The sequence below is a fragment of the Prionailurus viverrinus genome, chromosome X, assembly GCF_022837055.1.
Source record: "Prionailurus viverrinus isolate Anna chromosome X, UM_Priviv_1.0, whole genome shotgun sequence".
Taxonomy (NCBI): Eukaryota; Metazoa; Chordata; class Mammalia; order Carnivora; family Felidae; genus Prionailurus; species Prionailurus viverrinus.
This window is the reverse complement of record NC_062579.1, coordinates 112041583-112066122: the sequence shown is the minus strand read 5'-3', so window position 1 is coordinate 112066122 and position 24540 is coordinate 112041583. Positions and strand designations below refer to the sequence as shown.

Below are 24540 nucleotides of genomic sequence, written 5' to 3'. Positions count from 1 at the left end.
ACTTAGATTTCTGTACTCATCCAAACTAACATTCAAGTATGAGAGCCTATAAAGTTTCAGAAATTTGAGGACTCATGCATTCATCTCTCCTGCACCCTTTCTTAGGATGGTGCTAGAAAAATGTGCTCTATATGCACTCCGATGTTTATAGCAGTGCTATCAACAATAGGCAGATTATGGAAAGAGCCCAAATGTCCATCGACTGATGAATGGATAAAGAAGATGTGGTATACACACACACACACACACACACACACACACACACACACACTCATAGGTTATCTCCCCCACCCCACCCCCCAATCCTAAGAATTTGCTGTAACATCTCTTGTGGAGAAATGAAGCATTTCTAATGGCAGAAAATTACACAAGTGCTATTGTGAATGATATTACAAACCAGTGATTTTGGTGGAGGATACTGTGTCCATGTTACTTGCGAGGACCATGAAATACCTGGGAGTGTGGAAAGGGAAGCTAGTCCTACCACTACGACAGGTTCACACATCCACCCTGAATCCCTTAAGAAGCAATTGCCCAAAAGTCCATCGACTGATGAATGGATAAAGAAGAGGTGGTATGTATGTATGTGTGTGTGTGTGTGTGTGTTTGTGTGTGTCTGTGTGTATATATATATACACACACACACACATATATATGCACATATAACATGTATATATGTATATATATAATGTGTATATGTATATATATATAATGTGTATATATATGTATATGTATATATAATGGAATATTACTCAGCAATGAAAAAGAATGAAATCTTGCCATTTGCAACATGGATGGAACTACAGTGTGTTAAGCTAAGTGAAATAAGTCAATCAGAGGAAGAAATATCATGATTTTACTCATATGTGGAATTTAAGAAGAAAACACATGGACATGGGGGAAGGAAAGGAAAAAGAAGATAAAAACAGGAAGGCAATCCATAAGAGACTCTTCAATACAGAGGACAAACTGAATGTTGCTGGAGGGGAGGTTGGTGGGGGGATGGACTAGATGGATGATGGGCATTAAAGAGGGCACTTGTTGGGATGAGTATTGGGTATTATATGTAAATGATAAATCACCAAATTCTACTACTGAAACCATTATCCCTCTATATATTAACTAACTTGGATTTAAATAAAAATTAAAAAACAAAACAAAAAGGTGCTCTGGTATGCCAAGAAAGTCTAGCAAAAAGAATACATGGAGTCCAAGCAATAGTGGACACAGAATAAAATATCAGGGAAGAGAAGCCCAGAACAACCACTGTGCAGCAGACCTGCAGCGCAACCAGGGCAGACTCAAGAAAATCCTAGCGGATTCCAGGAATCTGGCCAGATGCAGATAATGGATGCACTGACGGTACGATAGAAAAACTCAGAAGTTTCCAGCAGCAGCACATATGGCACATCAAAATGCTAGACCTACCCTGGAGAAGATGGCCCTACTAGGAAGGGTCTGCATTATTCAGGAGCATCTAATATGCTAACTTGGAAATAAAACACAGATGCTCATGACATTTCACAGTTAGGGACTCTCCCATTGGACATCTAGCAGAAAGGACCCAAACCTTACACAATTGTAAGTACAGTTTGGGAAATTAACTGCTTTTGTGTTCTTCAGTTCTGGCTTTAAATAATAAAACATACGTGACTGTTAAAGAAAAACAGTGAAGGAAACACCAACTGGTTTTTGGTGGATAAGAAACTTAGTTTTAAGTACGTTATTTGAAGTTACAAAGGTGACTTAAAAGAGAGGGACTTAGAAAGTATTGACAAGTATTGGAAGGGAAGGTAGAGGATATAATGTGCTGTGTATCAAAAGAGGAAGTCGATTAATGTTTAAAGTTGTTACATCAATAAATAGCAATTTAAGCTATAATTTGAGATTTGGAGATAACCACCAAAAAACTTTTTAAGGAAAGGTTTAAATTAATTGCTTCTGGAGTAGAGAGCTGTGAGTGGCAAAATCTTGGGAAGGAGACTCTTGCTCTTTATTTTTTCAAAGCTTTTTTTGTAGGGGCACCCAGGGGGCTCAGTTGTTTGAGTGTCCAACTTCAGCTCAGGTCGTGATCTCATAGCTCATGAGTTCAAGCCCCGCATCAGGCTATCTGCTGTCAGCACAGAGCCTGCTTCAGATCCTCTGTCTCCCTCTCTCTGCCTTTCTCTCTCTCTCTCTCTCTCTCTCTCTCTCTCTCTCTCTCAAAAGTAAACATTAAAAAAATAAAAGAAAGCTTTTTTGTACTATTTGATTTATTTTTTACCCTGGCATGTATTACTTTAATGAAAATAAAAGTACTTGTTATACTCTCAGATTACAAATGTATGGGCATATTTGTTGTTTAAATTTGAAAACTACAGGGGAGCCTGGGTGGCTCAGTCGCTTAAGTGTCCGACTTTGGGTCAGGTCATGATCTTGCGGTCTGCGTGTTAGAGCCCCAAGTCGGGCTCTGTGCTGATAGCTCAGAGCCTGGAACCTGCTTCACGTTCTACGTCTCCCTCTCTTTCTGCCCCTGCCCCTGCCCCGCTCATGCTCTGTCTCTGTCTCTCAAAAACGAATAAATGTTTTAAATTTTTTTTTAATTAGAAAAAAACAAAAAGAAAACCATTAACACATAGATGTGTTAAGAATTGAATTGTGTCTCCTCGAAATCCATATGTTGAATTCTTAGCCTCCAGTACCTAAGAATGTGACCTTATTTACAGATAGCATCTTTACAGAGGTACTTAGGTTAAATTAGGGTCATGAGGGTGGGTCCTAATAGAATATGATTGATGCAGTTATAAAAAGAGAAAATTTGGACCCAGAGACCCACATCCAGGAAACATATGTGAAGATGTAGGGAGTAGACGACCACCTATAAGAAAGAGGTCTGGAACAGATTCTCCCTCGCGGTCCTCACAAGGAACCATCCCTGCCCACACCTGGGTCTTACGCTTCTAGACTCCAGAATGGAGACAATAAAGTTCTGTTTTTTGAAGCCACCCTCTCTATGCTCTTTTGTTATGGCCACTTGTGCTAAGACAAAAGCTGCAATGGAAAGGTTTCTATTTTGTTATTATGGATTATTTTTTTAAGTTTATTTATTTATTTTGAGAAACAGGGAGAAAAAACGGGGAAAGGGCAGAGAGAGAGAGGGGAGAGAGAATCCCAAGCAGGCTTTGAGCTGTCAGCGCAGAGCCCGGTGTGGGGCTTGAATTCACAAAACTGTGAGATCATGACCTGAGCCGAAATCAAGAGTCAGTCGCTTAACCAACTGAGCCACCGGGGTGCCCCATGGATTATTTTTTATTATGAAATCTTAGGAGTGTAATTGATATGTGTATTAACGTTTTTAGGGCTTTTAAACAAAGTAAGTTGCCAGCTTTCCCTCTAAAGATTACCTATTTATACTTCCACCAGAAGCACATGCCTTCAAGCCTCCACTGCTGATTTAAATTTGCCATTCTGTGTAGATTTGAGAGGAAATTGGTGTGGTAAATGACTGAGTTTCCATCTTGGCCGGAATCTCCAAGAAATAACTGTATTTTAATGTTTTATTAGGTAATCACTTAATGACTGTTTCCAATCAACACCCCCCCCCAAAATGCATTTATTTAAAACATCTTCAGGAAATGCTAGGAAAATCTGAGCGAATGAGGAAGACACCCATCACAAGTTGATACAGAAGCCATATTAGATGACCACACAAGTTTAGATGTTAAGCCAGATTAGTTATAATTGTGACTAGGATTCATCACATCCTATGGTCTCATTCTAGGGAAATCAGAGACATCATATAGTATACAATGTAGAAGAAACATGGCTAAATTTCCCTGGCTTGTAAAATTAGTGCCTCATTCAACTTGAACCTATTCCAATTATCAACTATCTTCCTAATGGGGGATGGTTTCAATAGAAGAAGTAGACTGTTCCCAAGCTCTTCCCAAACCATTAGAAGCATATCTAGTAAGCAGTAAAGCAGCTGACAATTCCAACTTTGTCTTGTACAAAAATAAGACTATTAAAAGTAATAGCGGAAGGCAGTACTGATATATCAAATTACATATTTTTAAGGTATTTAAATTTGATTACTAATAGTATAAATATCACTCTTGTTTGTTCTTCCTACAGAAATTAATTCTGGATGTAGGATTACATTAGGGTTTTTTGTTTTGTTTTAAGTTTATTTATTTTAAGAGAGAGGAAGAGAAAGCATGTGAGTGGTGGAGGGGCGGAGCGACAGAGAATCCCAAGAAGGCTTCATGCTGTCAGCACAGAGTCCAGTGCTTCAGGGCTGGATCTTACGAACTGCAAGATCATGACCTGAGCTGAAATCAAGATTTGGATGCTTAACCAACTGAGCCACCCAGACACTCCAACATTAGGTTTTCATTTAATACAGATCCACTACAAGCTAGAAAAATCACTTTATCTGGCCTTCAAGCATTTCTAATAAATAGCAGTTTCAGCTCTTTGCAGGTTACACCAGATTTGAACTTGTATTCCCGAATTGTAAAATCTAGCTCTTAATTAGCTCAAAATTTGAGATTCAGTTTCCTAGTCTACGTCTGTACCTTGAGTACATTTCAATATACTTCATATATGTAGAGTGTAAGTCGTTCGGATATTAGGTTTTAAGGTTTTCAGACTTGGATTAAAAACCGAGCTCTGTCACCTACTGGCCTTATGACCTTGGACAAGTTTCATAAACACTATTTGGCTCAGTATCTCATTTTTTAAATAAAAATAATAATAACAGTAACTACTTTTTAGGGTTGTGGATTAACATATAGATAGATAGATAGATAGATAGATAGATATAAAGTTCTTAGAATAGTGCTTGGAACATTATTCAACTGTAGCTATCATCATCATTATTATTATCATTATCAATATCTAGGGGGTTTTTTTAAAGCTACAAAGCAAAACTCAATCATTTTGACCTTGCAAGCCACCTTTGAAAGTGTATAATTCTTCATTGTAAAGATAATTGTACCACTTGCAACATTGTGCTCACTGTAAATGCAAGCATCTGGGGTTTCATTATTCTCTCCCTTCTGCAGTGATCCCAGTTGGGGATTGGATATCTTGGGAAAACAGTGTCTCTTGGGATGTTAATATGTGTTCGTGGGAGTGGAGGAAAGGTTCTGTGCTCAGATAAGTTTTGGAATGCTGAGGAAACAAAATTAAAAGAATATTTTTATCACAGGCTCTAAAAAGATACGCTATATGTAGTGTTTCCAAATGCATCTGGAACCACACTAGGAAATGCTACCATGGGTAGTAAATGGATCCCAACCATTGAGAGTCTCAGGCTATGTTTTTAATGTTACTATTTATATCCCTGAATACTTTTAATTGTATTTTAGTACCAGTTGATTAAGAAGATACTTGACAGAAAGATACCATTATTCAAGTAATATGGTTAAATTTATTTATATTTTCCTCAAAATATCTATGTCTACATTGAACATAGTGCCATCAATTTTGTGTGTGTGTGATCATGTGATTCATTCATTTTACAAACTCATTTCTTAGAATTCTCATAAGTTTTAAGGTTTCTGCCAATAACTTCATGGTCCAAGGGTGAGAACTAATGTTTCTCAATCCTCACTCTACACTGGGACTCATCTGGGAAGCTTTAAAAAATACAATTTAGATGCCTAGATATTGCTCAATAGATATTGGCATCTGTGTGGTCTCTGGGGGCCTGGGCATTACTGTCTTTACAGCTCTGCAGGTCATTTCATTGTGCAAGTCATAGCACAACATTGCTGGTTCTAGGTGTTAGTGAAGTGAGTCAGATCAGGGACCTATTTCATACCATGATCAACATATAGGATGTCACAGACCTAATATAAATTTTAAAAGTTTCTACAGTATATGGTCATAACCGAATAGCTTCTGCTGTAGGAGACGGAATGAGGCTCAGGGGTAAAATTTTTAGCATTGGTAACCAAAATATGTACCTTGAGAATTCAAAGATCTGCTATATCCTAGAATATATTTGCCTGTTATCCTATGTGAACCACAACATCCATAGTCCATAGTCATCTTTTGTGTTGAGTTGTCTTACAGATGTATCAGAAAGGGCACTTTGCTCTTCATTCCATATTGCCTGGCTCCCCTTTCTCCAGATATTCACAAACATATCCTAGTTGCCTTTATACAATGAATATTCTTTCATACTTATCTTGACATTTTTGTGTTATTTGGTCATGTTAGTCGATCTTTTTTTTAAACTTTTATTAGGGTATAATTGACCTACAACTAACTGCACATATTTCAAATGTGTCCGGTAAGTTGGACTTCTGTCTACATCTGTGAAGCCATACTGGCCAACTCTTTCCTTCCTTGCTTTCTTGACACAGCTCTCTTCATTTTCGTCCTGCCTCTTAGCCACTTCTTTTTAATTTTACTTCACGGTATCGTTTCCTTCCCTTGTACCTTAAATATCGGTGTTCTCTAGGGATGATGCGTTCACTTCAGTCATATATTTAAGCAATTACAGTATATATGTTAAAATACTGTATTCGTGTACAAGGGCCGCCGTAACAAAGTGGCACAGTCTAGGCTATTTAACAAGAGACATTTATTTTCTCACAGTTCTTGAGCCTGGAAGTCCAGATCAAGATACTGACAGGGTCGTTTCCTTCTACAGCCACTCTCCTTGGCTGGCAGATGGCCACCTTCTCACTGAGTCCTCACATGTTCACTCCATGGTCTCTGTGTTGTCTGTGTCCTAATCTTCTCTCCTTATAAGTACATCAGTCATGTTGGATCAGATCCCACCTATATGACCTCATTTTAACTGAGTTACCTCCTTGAAGGCCCTATATCCAAGTACAGTCACATTCTGAGGTATTGGGGATTGGAATTTCAACGTATGAAATGTACAGGGACAAAATTCAGCTCACAACATGCACTATGATAGGAATGTGAATGCATATTGTTAGAAGAAAGTGCACATTTCCAGATTCGGTCAATGATAAATGGAGTCCTGGAAAATGAAAAGGAATCAACTAAAGAATAACAAGAGGGAGTAGGGGGGAGATAGAAAGGTAATATTAGGTAGAAGGAATAGCATATACGTTGGCACTTTTGGAATGCTGTAAGTGATACGTTATATCTAGAACATAAAGTTCAAGAGGATATGTGGCCTTTGATAAGCAGTTAGATATATACATGTCTGGAGACATTTTTCTTTTCGAAGTCCCCTTCCCATTCCTTATACTTCCAGATTGATCTCAACTACTCCAGTTGTTTCAACTGTACTAATAATATCTACTTCTCTAAATCTATCTCAAACCTGTCTATTGAACTCCAGACCCTTCAGTTAACTGTCTTTGAGAGGTCACTTTTTTAGATATCCCCCAGGCACCTCAAACTGAAAATTGAAATGTCAAAAAGGTCTTTCTCTCTCTTCAAATTTGTTGCTTCTTGAGAATTGATTTTCTTATCAAATAATACTGCTTTTTTAGGTATTGAGTTTTTCATTTTAATTGCAGTATCATTGACATACAGTGTTTTATTAGTTTCAGGTGTATAATATAGTGATTCAATAATTCCATACATTATAGAGTGCTCATCACAACAAGTGAAGTCCTTAATCCTCATCGCCTACGTCACCCATCCCCCTGCCCACTCCACCCTGGTAACCATTGTTTGTTCTTTATACTTAAGAGTCCAATTCTCGGTTTGTCTGTCTCTCTCTCTCTCTCTGTCTTTTTCCTTTGATCATTTGTTTTGTTTCTTAAATTCCACATATGAGTGAAATCGTATGGTATTTGTCTTTCTCTGACTGACTTATTTCACTTAGCATTATATTCTTTAGCTCCATCTGTGTCATTGGAAATGGCAAGATTTCTTGCTTTTTTATGGCTGAGTAATATTCCTCTGTCTGTCTGTCTATCTATCTATCTATCTATCTATCTCACATCTTCTTTATCCATTCATCTATTGATAGACACTTGGGCTGCTTCCATATCTTGGCTATTATAAATAATGCTTCTATAATCATAAGGGTGCATGTATCCCTTTGAATTAGTGTTTTTGTGTTCTTTGCATAAATCCCTAATACCCAGTAGTGTGTGATTGTTGCATCATAGGGTAGTTCAATTTTTAACTTCTTGAGGAACCTCTATACTATTTTCTACAGTGGTTTCACTAGTTTGCATTCCCACCAATAGTTCAAGAGGGTTCCTTTTTCTCTGCATCCTCACCAACACAACACCTGATGTTTCTTGTGTTGTTGATTTTAGCCGTCCTGACAGGTGTGAGGTGATATCTCATTGTGGTTTTGATTTGCATTTCCCTGATGATGAGTGATGTTGAGCATCTATTGGCCATCTGGATGTCTTCTTTGGAGAAATGTTTGTTCAAACTTGCTGTTTTTTAGTTGGATTATTTGTTTTGGGGATGTTGAGTGTAAGTTCTTTATGTATTTTGGATACTAACCCTTTATTGGATATATCCTTTGCAAATATCTTCTCCCGTTCGGTAGGTTGCCTTTTAGGTTTTTGGTTTTTTTCCTTGATGTGCGGAAGCCTTTTATTTTGATGTAGTCTCAATAGCTTATGTTTGCTTTTATTTACCTTGCCTCAGGAGACTTGTCTAGAAAAATGTTGCTACAGCAGATGTCAGAGAAATTACTGCCTGTCCTCTCTTCCTGGATTTTTATGGTCTCACATTTGGGTCTTTAATCCATTTTGAGTTTATTTTTGTTTATGGTGTGAGAAAGTGGTCCAGTTAAACGATACTCTTATTTACTGAATAACTAAAACCAGAAACTCAGATATAATCCTGACTACTTATTCTTACCCATTCATTTCTAGTAATCATTCAATGCTATGGATGCTACATATGCTTTTAAATTCATCTTCACTTCACCATCCCCACTTAACTGCTGATCCTCATGGATCTTTGCCATTAGGCAAATTACTTGACCAGCAGGTCCAGTGGGGATCTGATTATCCTTGATTGAGATTATACATTCCACCAAGGCACATAGATAAACAATTCTAGACTCTAAATGAGCATATGATATATGACAATAATATTAAAATTCAATTATTGATGACTACCATTTATGGAATATTCATGATGTGACAGATATTGCATTAGGTACTTTGCAAACTCACAAAAAAATTGTGTAAATTGAATAGTATATCTCTTTTGAAAAAGAATGAATTCAAGCCTATAAATGTTCACCACAACAAGACATCTATCATACTTAATTATCACTATGTGTAAAGTATTTCTAATGAGAAAAAATTTCTTACCAATGGAAAAATGACAACAAAAGTGTGTCTCATTTTAATACTACGATATATTATTGTAATTCTAGAAAAACAATAATTCTTTTCTGACCTGGCCATGATTTTTCTATCTACACTATAGAAAATCGCATTCTTAAATTTAGCCAATGAGGCACTATGAAGAAGATAATTTATAAGATGGATAATTTCATAATAAATATATCAGCTTAAGTGCCTTAAAATTGGAAATTAGTTTTCCCATGGTGTAGGAATCTAAATGGATTATAATATACATAGATGAGGAATAGCAGGCATCTCCAACTTTACTGAGAATAGTTTCCCCTTAAATTACTCTTGCAAAAGTCAATAATAGAAGCTATTTGCTGCCAGAAATATATTTAGAGAAACTGCCATTTATTATAATTAAAGTGATTTATTTGCTTGCTAGTTTATTTGGCTGAGGATTTTCTTGAAATTGAGGACAAACTGGAAATGTAATTTACCGATATATACAGTATTACAGCATATTTCATACTCTGAAGCTTTTTAAAGTGTTTTTCAAATATCAGTGGTAAAAATACCCTGTTTACGCTAGATATTGAAAATGTGGGTTATTTAAAGCAGAGCTGGGTGTCAGAATTCATGCTAAAGCCAGTTATAACTGGTTCAGGGATGGTCCTGGCAATTTAATAATCACCACTCATCACGAAAGAATCAATGAAGAACTAAATTCCATGGGACATTAAGGATTTTTCTATGTTGGCCACTTATCAACCTGAAGAAGGAAATTCAGAGATAGTTGTTGCACTGTGTATACTTCATGAGCATAGAAATCAAGTATTGTGGGTTTTTTTCTGATGGATACGTCAAGTTTCTCTGAACGCTGAGTTTGAAACCGGGTGATGCCACTTGTTAGCTTTATGAGCTTAGGGAAATGATTTGCCTCTCTCAGACTGAAGCTCGGTCTTCTCACCTATGAAATGCGGATAATCATAAACTTCCTCGCAACTTTGCTGTGAGAAAAAGATGACTTAACGTATATAGATTGCTTAGCAGACCACTTGACATATTTTAGTTGTTCCATATTTGGTCCTTCCTAAAGTAGTCCCTGGTATTTATCTGTTCATCAGCGGCCTTCTTCTTCCTTACTAACAGAACCCCAACTTTAGTCAGGTGCCACACCCCCAGCCTCAGAGGACGAATTGTGATTGGCCTAGGCCAATGTTCCTCAACGGAGACATCACTAGCATTTTGAACGAGGTCTTTCTTACATTTCCTCCTTTTCAAATTTTGTATTGCAAGGGTCCCCCAAGTATAAGAAAATGGTAGCAGTGAATTTTTTGAGGAAGGAAGAGAATCTGTGAGAATGTGGCATGAGGTGGGAATGTACAAGCTCAGCGAAATTGTCAAAAAATAACAAAACTTATTTATATTCCAAGGGAGATGGAAAGGACCCTTGTATATCTCAGCCTGGGCTAACGATAGAAAAAGCTTCCCCTGTAAATTTGTAATCATGGATCTGCCCGCATATTAACTTTGAATTTGAATGTTTAATATCCATTTTATCTGGGAACTGCCAAGCTGACAAATTGACATGAAAAACTCATACAAGTCCAGTGATGCTTCCAGGCAGAAGCAAATGCAAAACTTCTCTGGAGGGACACACATTCACACCAGGACTTGCAGGATGTAGCTGCTGAAAAGAGGAAGAGTCAGAAGTCACAACAAAAAGAAAAATTAGACTCATAATAACCTCAAGTAATACATTTATCAGAAGTATGCATGTTGAAAATGGCATACATGAAAGAGGTTATCAGCACATTTCAAAACCATGCATATGAGGAAAAGAAACCCGTTTTCATTTTGACAGGAAAAAATGCCAATAGCACTTTTAAAAATAATTTTACTGGGATATGTATAGAAGATCTTGTAACTCAATAGACTTTTTAAAGAGGTACTGTTTTTAAAATGGAAGATAGTTGTGAAGAAATTATCTAGAATAAAGCACCGAAGGTTAAAGAGATTATGGTTATGGAGTGGAGATTTAAATATTCAAAAGGGGCGCCTGGGTGGCTCAGTCGGTTAAGCTTCCGACTTCGGCTCAGGTCACGATCTCGCGGTCCGTGAGTTTGAGCCCTGCGTCGGGCTCTGGGCTGATGGCTCGGAGCCTGTAGCCTGCGTCTGATTCTGTGTCTCCCTCTCTCTCTGCCCCTCCCCCGTTCATGCTCTGTCTCTCTGTCTCAAAAATAAATAAACGTTAAAAAAAATATTCAAAAGAAGAAGAATGTTTGACATGTTTCGTAGGGTTTCAAATACTGTGACTATTTGAGGATATCATATTTGAAAACTTCTACAATTGAAAAACATTGATTCTCAGTTTCAAGAAATACATCAAGTTCCATGCAGTATTAAATAAAAATAAATCCACACCTAGACACACAGAAATAAAATTAGGAGAAAACTGTTGATCTAGAGTTTTATACATATATAATCATTCAAGAGTGGGCCAAATTAAATACTTTTGCAGATAATGACTGAGAATTTTTCATTACCAGACTACCATTACAATAGTAAGAGATGAACTTCATGAAAGAGAAAACTGAAGCTTGAAAGCCCTGAGACACTAGAAGTCATGGTCAAAAAGAAATTGTTTATCGTTTTTGTTAATCTAAAGAAGCATTGACTTAACAAAAGCATTAATAGTGAAAATTACCAACACATTACATAAAAATAATATGTCAGATGTAAGGGTGACTTAAAGATTCAATTGATTTAAGTTGGTTTGGGTTGGAAATAACCAATTACTTTACTAAAAGAGCCTTAAACAGTTGGAAGTCATTATTATTTTGTATATCATGAAGTCCAGAGATGGATAGTCCATGAGTTGTAACAGCAGCCCAATTATGCAATTGAGGACATAAGCTGTCTTCCTCATTGTGCTGTTTCTTCCATAGTACATGTCTGCTCTTTTCCCCCATGGTCTGAATAACTCAAGTACGATGTTCTCACACAAGCACATTCTTACACAGAAAGAAAGAAAGCAGTGAACACTATCTTCTCTTATGTTTCTGTCTTTTTATCAGGTCAGGACATCCTTTCCAGTAGCTTGAGAGCAGACTTTTATTTATAGCCCATTGGCCATAACCAATCATTGGCAAAGAGAATGTTATTTTCCTGTCTCACTTAGACTAATCATGATTATCACCTTGTGATAGACTCGCCATCCTTGAACTTATTTTGCTCAATATTTGAATAAAACCCTGGCTCTTTTAGAAAGAAAGAAGAGGAAAGAATGCATCCCTGTAGTTTAGGCAACGAAAATAGCCTGCCTAAGTATTCTAAGGTCCTTATAGTCTTCCAGAGGAGGAGAGAGGTGTTGGCTAACTTTAGACTTTAGATTAATTAGACATACTAAAAATTTAAGGATACATGCTATGGATATAAACAAAACATATAACTTCCAACCCATGGGAGAATAAAAAGAAATTTAAAAAAAGCAGTTCAATCCAGTAGAAAGCAGTTAAAGAGGTACATAGAGCGCTAGGCACAGTTTTATAGACAGGAAAGAGTTTTGTGCCCTAGCTCTATCAGTGACTGGTTGTTTACTGGACAGTTACTTCTCTATGGTACTTGGTTTTCCTAAATGTAAAGTTAAGTGGTTGTTCTGAATGACTTGTAAGGTCCTTTGCCGTTCTAACAGTCAATGAAACAAATACGTGGTTTTTGGAAGTGGTATTCATTAGTTTGTAGGCACTAGAGAATATCATCCCCCTTCTTTGAACTACACATCGACTTGCAGCATATCTTTATCAGTACCTGTGCACTTGAAAATTCTAGGAGCATCCAGGAACAGAAAACATTGTTTTAGACTTGCTTAATTGAAACTCCACAAATGTCGTGCCTTAATAAATAAAATTACTCTTTCCCCTTCCCATCTTCCAAATTATTTCTTGTTGCAAAACAAAGTCACATTACTAATTCTTCCATTATTGCATATCTTGGAATTTAAATTAATTAAAGGAATGACCCCAAAGAAAATCCTGAAATCCTCAAAGGTTGTCTAGTTTCTCCAAATTTCACCTCTTTGCATTTTGTCTTTGTTCCATGTTGGTAAAAATCTATTTTAGCATCACCCTAAGCTCTCCTGCACCTCCTTAAACCTTTCTTTGGATATGGCATTGTTTTCCTTTTAAAGCACTTCTCCATTGCATGTACACAAAGAATAAAAGTATAAGTTGTCAACAAAGCAGGCAATTAAAATAAGACCTGTTAACTATCAAGAGAAGATTTTACAAAGCAAGAAATAAAGCAGAAAATGCAGGTGTCAAAATGATTGACCAGCCTTTACCTGAGAATTGACTATACCTAAATATGTACAGAAAAGGTGCTACACGATGGTAGAAAGGCATTGGAATCTTATTAAAATAACCCAAGAAAAATCTGTTTATGCAGTGCTGGAGATATAAACTACAATGATTAGAAAAACGGAATTCAGGGGCGCCTAGGTGGCTCAGTTGGTTGAGCATCTGACTTCAGCTCAAGTCATGATCTCACGTTTGTGAGTTCAAGCCTTGCATCAGACTATGTGCTGACAGCTCAGAGCCTGGAGCCTGCTTCCGATTCTGGGTCTCCCTCTCTTTATGCCCCTCCCCTGCTTGTGCTCTGTCTCTCTCTCAAAAATCAACAAACATTAAAAAACAAAACAAACAAACAAACAAAAACAAAGAAAGACAGAAGTTCAGAGTCCCCTGAGGGGTTAAGTTTCTGACTTCAGCTCAGGTCATGATCTCGTGGTTCATGAGTTCAAGCCCCATATCGTGCTCTGTGCTCACAGCTTGGAGCCTGGATCCTATTTCAGATTCTGTGTCTCCCTCTCTATCTCTGCCCCTCGCTGCTCATGCTCTCTCTCTCTCTCTCTCTCTCAAAAATACAATAAAACATTAAAAAAAAAAAAGAAATTCTGATTAGACCAATAACAAGTAAGGAGATTGAATCAGTAATCAAAAACATCCCCCCAAAAAAGATTCCAGGACCAGATGGCTGCATGATTAATTTTACCAAATATTTAAAGAAGAATTAGGAGCACCTGGGTGGTTCAGTCAGTTAAGCATCTGACTTCAGCTCAGACCATGATCTTGGGGCTTGTGGATTCAAGCCCCACATTGGGCTCCATGCTGACAGTGTGGAGCCTGCTTGGGATTCTCTCTCTCCCTCTTTGCCCCTCCTTCACTCACACTTTCTTTCTCTCTCAAAAATAAATAAATAAACTTAAAACAAAAAGAATTAATGGGGGCACCTGGGTGGCTCAGTCGGTTAAGTGTCCGACTTCAGCTCAGGTCATGATCTCGCGGTCCGTGAGTTCGAGCCCCGCGTCGGGCTCTGGGCTGATGGCTCAGAGCCTGGAGCCTGCTTCCGATTCTGTGTCTCCCTCTCTCTCTGCCCCTCCCCCATTCATGCTCTGTCTCTCTCTGTGTCAAAAATAAATAAACGTTAAAAGAAATTAAAAAAAAAAGAATTAATGCCAGTCCTTCTCAAACTCTTTTAAAAATCTGAAGGAAGAGAACACTTCTAAGCTCATGTTACAAGGCCAGCATTACCCTGATACCAAAGCCAAAGCCAGATACAAGAAAAGAAACCTACAGGCCATTACTCCTGATGAATATAGATGCCAAATCCTCAAGAAAATACTGGCAAATTGAATTTATCAACACATTAAAAGGATCTTATACACTGATTAAGTAGGATCTATTCCTGGGATACAAGGATGGTTCAACAATAGGCAAATGAATAAATGTGACACATCACATTACTAGAATGAAACATAAAAATCACATGGTCATCTCAATAGATGCAGAAGAAGTATTTGACAAAATTCAATGTCCTTTCATGATAAAAATCCTCGACAAAATAGGTACAGAAGGAATGTACCTCAACATAATGAAAGACATATATGCCAACCCCACAGCTAACATCATACTTAATGGGGAAAGATTGAAAGCTTTTCCTCCAAGATCAGGAAAACAGTGCCCCCTTTCACCAGTTCTATCCAACATAGGACTGGGAACCCTAGCCAGAGCAATTAGTCAAGAAAAAGAAATAAAGGACATCCAAATAGGAAGGAAAGATTTCTCATATAAGTGAAATTGCAGATGATATGGTTTTATATAAAGAAAACACTGAAGATTCCATGAAAAAATTGTTGGAGCTAATAAACGAATTCAGTAAATTTGCAGGATACAGAACAACATACCAAAATCAGTTATGTTTCTAGACACTGGCAATGAACTATCTGAAAAAGAAATTAAGAGAATCACCCTACTTACATTATGATCAAAAATAATAAAATACTTAGCAATAAATTTGACTAAGAAAGTGAAAGATCTATGTACTCTGAGAACTAGAAAACACTGATGAAAGAAATTAAAGAAAACAAAAAAAAGATATTCTGTGTTCATGGATTAAAAGAATTCATATTGCTAAAATATTTATACTATTTTAGCGATCTATAGATTCAATTCATTCCCTATCAAAATTCCAATGGCATTCTTCATGGAAATAGAAAACAGTCCTAACACTTATAGGGAATTTAAATGGAACCTGAATGGCCAAAAACATTTTTGAGAAAAAAAAGAACAAAGCTAGAGCCATCACACTTCTGGTTTAAAACTATATTATAAAGCTATAGTAATCCAAACAGTGTGGTACTGCTATAAAAACAGACATAAACAACAATGGAATAAAGGGTCCAGAAATAAACCTACACATGATATGGTCAACTAATCTTTGACAAAGATGCCCAGAGTACACAATGCGGAAAAGGTAGTCTCTTCAATCAATGGTGTTGGGAAAACTGGTATCCATGTGTAAAAGAATGAAATTGGATCCTTATCTTACATCAAATTAACTCAAAATGAATTAAAGGCTTAAATGTGATACCTGAAATTGTAAAACTCCTAGAAGAAAACATAAGGGAAAATCTTCTGGAAAATCTGTCTTGGCAATGATTTTTTTTGGAAACAACACCAAAGGCACGGGCAATAAAGCAAAATTAAACAAGTGGGATATATAGAACCCAAAAGCTTCTGTACAGGAAAGGAAACAGTCAACAAAATGAAAAGCAAAGCAATGGAATGGGAGAAAATATTTTCAAAGCACATATCCAATAAGATGTTAATATCCAAAATATGTAAGGAACTCCTACAACTTAATAGCAAAAAATAAGTAATCCAATTTAAAAATGGGCAAAAGCGTGAATAGACATTTCCTCGTGGAAGACAGGCAAATGACCAACAGGCATATGAAAAGGTGCTCAACAACATGAATCATCAGGGAAATGCAGATCAAAACCACAATGCAATATCACCTCACACTAGTTAGAATGGCTATTATCAAAAAGACAAGAGATGGGGTGCTGGGCGGCTCAGTTCAGTTAAGCATCTGACTCTTGATTTCCACTCACGTCATGATCTCACAGTTTGTGAGATCAAGCCCTGTGTTGGGCTCTGCACTGACAGTGCAGAACCTGCTTGAGATTCTCTCTCTGCCCCTCTCCCACTTGCTCTCTCTCTCTCTTTCTCTCTCTCTCTCTCTCTCAAAATAAATAAATAAACATTTAAAAGAAAAAGACCACAGATAACAAGTATTAGTGAGGATGTGGATAGAAGGAATCTCTGTGTACTATTGGTAGGAATGTAAATTATTCCAGCCATTATGGAACACAGTAGCGAAGTTCCATAAAAAACTTAAAATAGAACCTCCATATGTCCTAGTAATCTCACTTCCAGATATAATCAGTAGTCTTAAATTTACATATTCAAAGGAAATGAAATTAGTATCTCAAAGGCAAATCTGCACTGCCATGTTCATTTCAGCATTATTCATAATAGCCAAGATATGGCAACAATGTCAGTGCCCATCAGTGGATGAATAAAGAAAATACAGTCTGTGTATTTACAATGGAATATTATTCAGCTTTGAAAAAAGGAGATCCTGCCATTCAGTACAACGTGGATGAACCCCGAGGATATTATACTAAGTGAAATAAGCCAGACACAGAAAGACAAATAATGATCTCATTTATATGTGAAATTTTAGAAAGTCAAACTCACAGAACCAGAGAACAGATTGGTGATTACCAGGGGCTAAGGGTGTGGCAAAAATGGGGAGATGTTGGTCAAAGGGTACAACCTTTCAGTTATAAGATCAATAACTTCTGAGGATCTAATGTATAGCATGGTGACTATAGTAGAAATTTGGCAAATTTTGGCAAACATTGTAACTCTGTGAGGTGATGGATATGTTAATTAGCTTTATTGTGGTAATTATTTCACAATGTATATGTATGTTAAATCATCACATTGTATACCTTAAATATATACAATTTTTATATTTCAGTTATACCGCAGTGAGGCTGGGAAAACTTAAATAACATGCTTGTACTAAGCTAATTTATACTAAAACTAGATATTTTTAATGTTAAATGTTTTATACTATTTTTAAGTGTTTACATTACATGTTATAAGCATCGCATATGTCTATATTCTATTTAATCACCTTACTTCACTCACTGAAATCATTTATAATCCTTTAAATTCCACTTTTAGCAAGTCATGTAAATAGAATTTGAACATGAGAAAATTAAAATATCGAAAAGCACCTAATTGTTTTTATTTTATTTTATTTTTCAGGGAACAGAATAGTTTTATTTTATTTATTTTGTATCATTTTTTTATGAATTTCTTTTTTATTCAAGTATAAATAACGATGTTATATTAGTTTCAGGTATACAGTATAAAGATTTAACAATTCAAAAACATTTCTCAATGTTCATCAAGATAAGTGTTCTCTTAATCCCCTTTGTCTATTTCACCCATCCCCCAGTCACCTCCACTCTGGCAACCACTAATTTGTTTCTATATTTAAGAGTGTAGGGGCACCCGGGTGGCTCAGTCAATTAAGCATCCGACTTCAGCTCAGGTCATGATCTTGCGGTTTGTGAGTTCGAGTCCCACATTGGGCTCTGTGCTGACAGCTCACAGCCTGGAGCCTGTTTCGGATTCTGTGTGTGTGTCTCTGTCTCCCCCTGTCCCCAGCTCACACTCTGTCTCTGTCACTCTCAAAAATAAATAAATGTTAAAAAAAAAAAAAAAGAGCATGGGTTGTTAGTCTTTTTTTCTTTGCTTGTTTGTTTTGTTTTTTTCAGTTCCATGTATAAGTGAAATCATATGGTATTTGTCTTTCTCTGACTTTTTTTCACTGAGGATTATACCCTCTAGGTTCATCTATGTTGTTACAAATGGCAAGATTTCATTCCTTTTCAATGGCCGAGTAATAGTCCCTCTTCCTTATCCATTCATCTGTGGATAGACATTTAGGTTGCTTCTGTATCTCGGCTATTGTATGTAATACTGCAGTAAACCTAGGGGTCCATACATATTTTTGAGTTAGTGTTTTAATTTTCTTTGGGTAAATTCTCAGCAGTAGAATTACTGTATCATATGGTAATTCTATTTTTAATTTTTGAGGCACCTTACTGTTTTCTACAATGGCTACACCAACTGATTTTCTGTCTGGATGATCTATCCATCGACATAAGTGGGGTGTTAAAGTGCCCTACTATTATTGTATTACTATCAATTTCCTCCTTTATGTTTGTTAATAATTATGTATTTAGGTTCTCCCATGTTGGCTGCATAAATATTTGTAATTGTTATATCCTCTTGTTGAATTGTTCCCTTCATCATTATATAGTATCCTTCTTTGTCTCTTTCTGTTTCTTTAAAGTTATTTATTTTGAGAGGGAGAGCACGTGCACATAAGCAGGAGAAGAGTAGAGAGGGAGAGAGAGAATCCCAAGCAGGCTCTGCACTGTCAGTGCAGAGCCCATCACGGGGCTTGATCCCACAAACTGTGAAATCCTGACCTGAGCCAAGATCAAGAGTTGGATGTTTAATTGACTGAGCCACTCAGGTGCCCTCTTCTTTACCTCTTGTTACAATCTTTGTTTTAAGGTCTCTTTTGTCCAATATAAGCATGGCTACCTCAGGTTTTTTTTTGCACTTCCATTTGCATGGTAAATGTTTTCCCATCCCTTTATTTTCAATGTACATGTGTCTTTAGGTCTGAAGTGCGTCTCCTGTAGGCACCATATAGACACATCTTGCTTTTTTATCCATTCAATCACCCTATCTCTTTTGATTAGAGCATTTAGTCCATTTACATTCAAAGTAGTTATTGACAGATATATATTTATTGCCATTTTGTTACTTGTTTTTCAGTTGTTTTAGTAGTTCTTTATTCCTTTCTTCTCTTGCTTACTTCCCTTGTGGTTTGATGGCCTTCTTGGTGATATGCTTGGATTCCTTTCTCTATTTTTTGCGTAACTATTACAATTTTTTTTAATGTTTATTTATTTTTGAGAGAGAGGGAGAGACAGAGCGTGAAGAGGGGAGGAGCAGAGAGATAGGAAGACAGAATCAGAAGCAGGCTCCAGGCTCCGAGCTGTCAGCAAAGAGCCCGACCCGGGGCTCGAACCCACAGACCGCGAGATCATGCCTGAGCCGCAGTCAGACGCCCAACTGACTGAGCCACCCAGGCACCCTTCTATTACAAGTTTTTGATTTGTGGTTACCATTAGGCTCATGTATAACATCTTATGCATATAGCAATCTATATTAAGTAGATGGTCACTTAAGTTTGAACCCATTGTAAAAAATGATGGTTAGATGCCACTGAAGTAGATGGAAGTGGCTTAACCGTATGCATGTTGTCTAGCCTGAGGGCCTCTTCCATTCTTGTCTAGGGGAGTTCTAACCTTCTCTCCTTTCATACAACACTGAAGCCATAATTTTAAATAGGGTTGTTTATTTGCAGAATCTGACCTCATTTCCATACATCACACTAATACTCAGTTACGTTGCATGAAGGGTATAATGGCAAATAAGGTAAAAAATATGGCAAGCACTTGTGAAGTGACTTGATTTATAATTTATAATAATTGTGATAATAACATCAATAATAATAATACCAATCATCTTGTAAAATTGGAAACCATCCCTCTTCTAATGGTGGGAAACTCTGAATAAAAAAGATGATATTGAGGGGTGCCTGGGTGGCTCAGTTGGTTAAGCATCTGGCTTCGGCTCAGGTCATGATCTCACAGTTTGTGAGTTCAAGCCCCACCTCAAGCTCTCTGCTGTCAGCATGGAGCCCACTTTGGATCCTCTGTCTCCCTGTCTTTCTGCCCCTCCCTCAGTTGCTCTTTCTCTCTCTCTCTCTCTCTCTCTCTCTCTCTCTCTCAAACATAAATAAACATATATAGATTTTTTTAAAAAAAAAGATGATATTGAGATTTGCACTTGTGGTAGCCAGGCAACACCCTTGTGTATCTCATAAGATTGGCTTGTGCAGCCAATAAAATATGGTAGAACTAATGGCATGTCACTTCTGAAATGATGTTATGAAAGACATTGTAGCAGTCTCTCTCTCTCTCTCTCTCTCTCTCTCTATCCCTTTCTCTCTCACATTACTTACTCTGGGGGAAGTCCTATGCCATAAAGTAAACAACTGTATGAGAAGGTCTGTCTCTTGAGGAACCAAAGAATCTTCCCCAAATCCAGGTCTGTGGACTTAGAAGTGAATTCTCCAAGCTCAATCAAGTCTTCAGATGATTGTCGCCCTGGTGGGCTTCTTGTCTGCAACCTCCTGAGAGACCTGAGCCAGAACCTCCCAGCTAAGCTGCTCCCAGATTATTGACACTCAGAAACTTTGTGACATGATCATCTGCTAATTTAGGGATAATTTGTTACACAGCAATAGGTAACTAATACAGGATTTGGTAACTGGAAGTGCGGCAATGCTGTAACACACACCTAAAACACATGAGTGGCTTTGGGAAAATAATAGTATTTTCCAGGGTTCTGTTTTCAGTTCAAATGTTCTTACTCTACACGCTCTTTTCTTCGTGATCTCATCTACCCTCACGGATTTAACTCTAATCTATGTATGGCTGACTCCAAAGGCTGTATTTCCAGTGTAGATACTTCGTCTGAATTCCATGCTCCTCTTGCCAACTTCCTACCTAGCATTTCTACACAAACTTCCAATAAGCACCTATAGCTAAGCATGGCATTTATGGAACTTATTATCTCTGCTTCCCAGGTCAGCTCCTTGTCCTATATACTTTGTCTCAGATTGGGACACATTCTCCTCAGTCACCCATTCTAGAAACCTAGTTTTTTTTTTTTTCATGTTCCACATTTAAACTCTTATCCCACTGATTTAAACTCTTAAGTATTTCCTAGATTTGCACACTTTGCACATCCCTTCTAAATAAGCCTTCCCTACTTTCTTCTCTCATCTGAATGATTGCAACTGTCACCTAACTGGATGTACTAGCTCCAAGCTTGCTCCTATAAAATCCATTTTCCACCCAATAGCCAGTATTATGTTTCTAAATTGCATATATGATCATCTTATCCTTTGCTTAAACCCTTTCAGTGGATATTTATGTCCCTCTGGATAAAGTCCAAATCCCTCACTGTGTTTGAAACGGTTCCTGTGGTCTTACCCTTAACTATATTCCCAGATTAACTTATTGCTTACCTATCTCTCAGTGCACACTTGAACAAAAGTGGCTTTTATATTTTTTCAAGCACAGGACTTTTTTTGCCATTATGCTTTTGTATATATTTCCTCTACTTAAAATGTCATTGCCTTAACTTTCAGTGTAGTTTACTCCCCTTCTTTTAGGAATAAGGTATAATAATGTCCTCTGGGTAACTACAGTGCATTTCTTTTCCAGAATGGTTTCTGTAGCCCTCCCTGACCCTCTCATAGTCCCTGGAGCACATCTTATCATAATAAAATTTTTCTTTTATTAAAATTGTCTGTTTTCATGAATAGCTCCATAGCAAGGCTATACTCCTTAAGGATAGGGCTTATGTCTTAATTATCTTTTATTCCAAAGGCCTAATACTGTGACTGGCACAATATAATTTTGTTTCTTGAATAATACCATCAGGAGTTGACAACTGGTTAGAGGTTATAAGCTGAGGGAAATGCTAGACAAGGGTAAAAGATGATTCAAGATGAAATTGGAATCAGTGATTCTCAAAGTTTATTATTGATAAAAATCAACTGGTAAACTTGTTAAAATGCAGATTGCCTGACCTCACCCCTACATATTTCGAATTCCTTAAATCTAAGATAAGTCTCAGGAATCTGCATTTTTAGCAAACACCCAAGTCACTCTGATGCTGAGGTTTTCTGCCCAACTATTTGGGAAACATTGGTTTAAAAAATGAAGTTTGAGGGGTGTGTGTGTGGCTCAGTTGGTTGAGTGTCCATCTCTGGATTTTGGCTCAGGTCATGGTCCCAGGGTCGTTCAATCGAGCCCCAGGTCTGGCTCTGTGCTAAGCATAGAGCCTGCTTAAGATTCTCTTTCTTTCTCTTTCTCCCTCTGCCCCCTCCCCCAGTCATGTGCTAGCTTGCTCTCTCTCTCACTCACTCTCTCTCTCAAAATAAATAGATCTTAACAAAAACAGAAAATGAATTTTTAAAGGAATTTAATGTCTCCGTAGTTTTATCACATATATCCATTTATATATCACATATATCCATTTATATATCACATATATCCATCCATCTATTGTTTTAGGTTTTGTGGCATCTAAATAAACTTTATTGCATTTAAACACCATTCTGTCATTTCAAATATTGCATACAAAATTAAACCCCACCTTCTACTAGGAGTTCCAAAACCAAGTAAGTTTCAACTCTTCTAAATGACTAATATGGGTCTGCAGTTCACAAATAAGTCACAAAGAAAGGGCTGTCATAAACACATGTTGGGGAAATCAAATCCAGACGGTCTATAGTAATTCATGTTTGAATATTAGCCTCTTTGCTATGCTACCAACATTACTTAAAGTAAGGAGACTAAATGCTGTTCAAAGAAGGTCTAATCACACATGGATTTTTTTCAAGCTTAAGTAATCTGTTTCTTGCTGAGATTTTAGGAAATCTAAAAATCATCAAATACACAGAGACAAGGTCTTCAACAACAGCTATTTTAGAGTAATAATTTAGTTGAGAATAAACTCAATTAGAAAGATCCATGTACTCGAGTGCCTATCCAGTTGAACTCATGTCAATTTTATTTGTATATGAGCAAAGTTCATTTCTAAGATGTGGGGGGGGGGGGTATTACTTCTATGCCTTTTGAAAATAGCATGGCCCCAATGTTATTGAATGGAAATGGAATAAAACATATATCCCATATTATGCTCAATAGATATTTAGAAGAAATCATTTCTGCTGAGGAGCAATTATATTCAGATGCATGGAAATTAATAAGTTAAGCTGTATGTATTTGCAGTCAAAGTATTAAAAAATCTCTTAACAACAAGAACATTAAGTAACACAGCTAGTTATTTTCAATATTGGAAAGCATAATATTGATAGAAATTTTCATTGTAATCCTCAGAACTAGACACTGAACAAACAAAAAACTGGTTATTTGCTTTGGGATACCTTGTCTGAAATTAGGATACGTTGTTATCACACACTTGTCCTTTAGTTAAGACTTCAAGTACTGAAACATCAGGTTTGTTTTATGCTGACCTAGTTAACAAAAGAAGGGACTAGAATATTATTCCACTAAAAATTCAGAATCTTAAATAGAATCAAAGTTGCTTTTATTTCAAAGAAAACAATTGTGATATATAGACTGATGGATTGAAGACCATGAAAATAAAGGTAAATAAATATATCATAAATAAATCCAATAACCAAATACAAACACAAAAAGAAAATGGAGAAAAAAACTAGATCTCCCAAAAGTCTGAGAAATAAAAATTGTAGGTGAATGAAAGCTTAGAAAGTATCCATGAAAATGATTATTTTTTAGGAACTATCAATTACCAAATTGATTATGTAAAGATAGAAAATCTGAAAAGACCAAAAACATGAAAGACATTTTTTAAGTGTAAAAAGAAATTAGTTCCTAAAAGACTGAGTTAAGAAAGATTTGCCTATGAGTCATTTCATTTCTTCAAAGAATATTTTCCTCTTATTAATGTGTTTCAGAGCATAAAGAAAGAAGGAGATTAACCCAATAAATCCTATAGAACTAGTATAACCCTGTTTAAAATTTTTTAAATTTTTTATATTTATTTATTTTTGAGACAGAGAGAGATACAGCATGAACAGGGGAGGGGCAGAGAGAGAGGGAGACACAGAATCCGAAGCAGGGTCCAGGCTCCGAGCCATCAGCACAGAGCCCGATACGGGGCTCGAACTC

At 36.8% G+C, this 24540-nt stretch overlaps 1 long non-coding RNA gene and 1 other non-coding gene across 3 annotated transcripts in view; one reads left to right on the top strand and one right to left on the bottom strand.

Moving 5' to 3' along the window:
- Window positions 1-24540, top strand: part of LOC125157648 (uncharacterized) — a 423940-nt gene that overhangs the window by 325970 nt on the left and 73430 nt on the right. The window lies entirely within an intron of this gene.
- On the bottom strand, window positions 19948-20074 carry LOC125158039 (U6atac minor spliceosomal RNA). The gene has a single exon (XR_007149164.1). It is a non-coding gene; the product is annotated as a U6atac minor spliceosomal RNA (small nuclear RNA).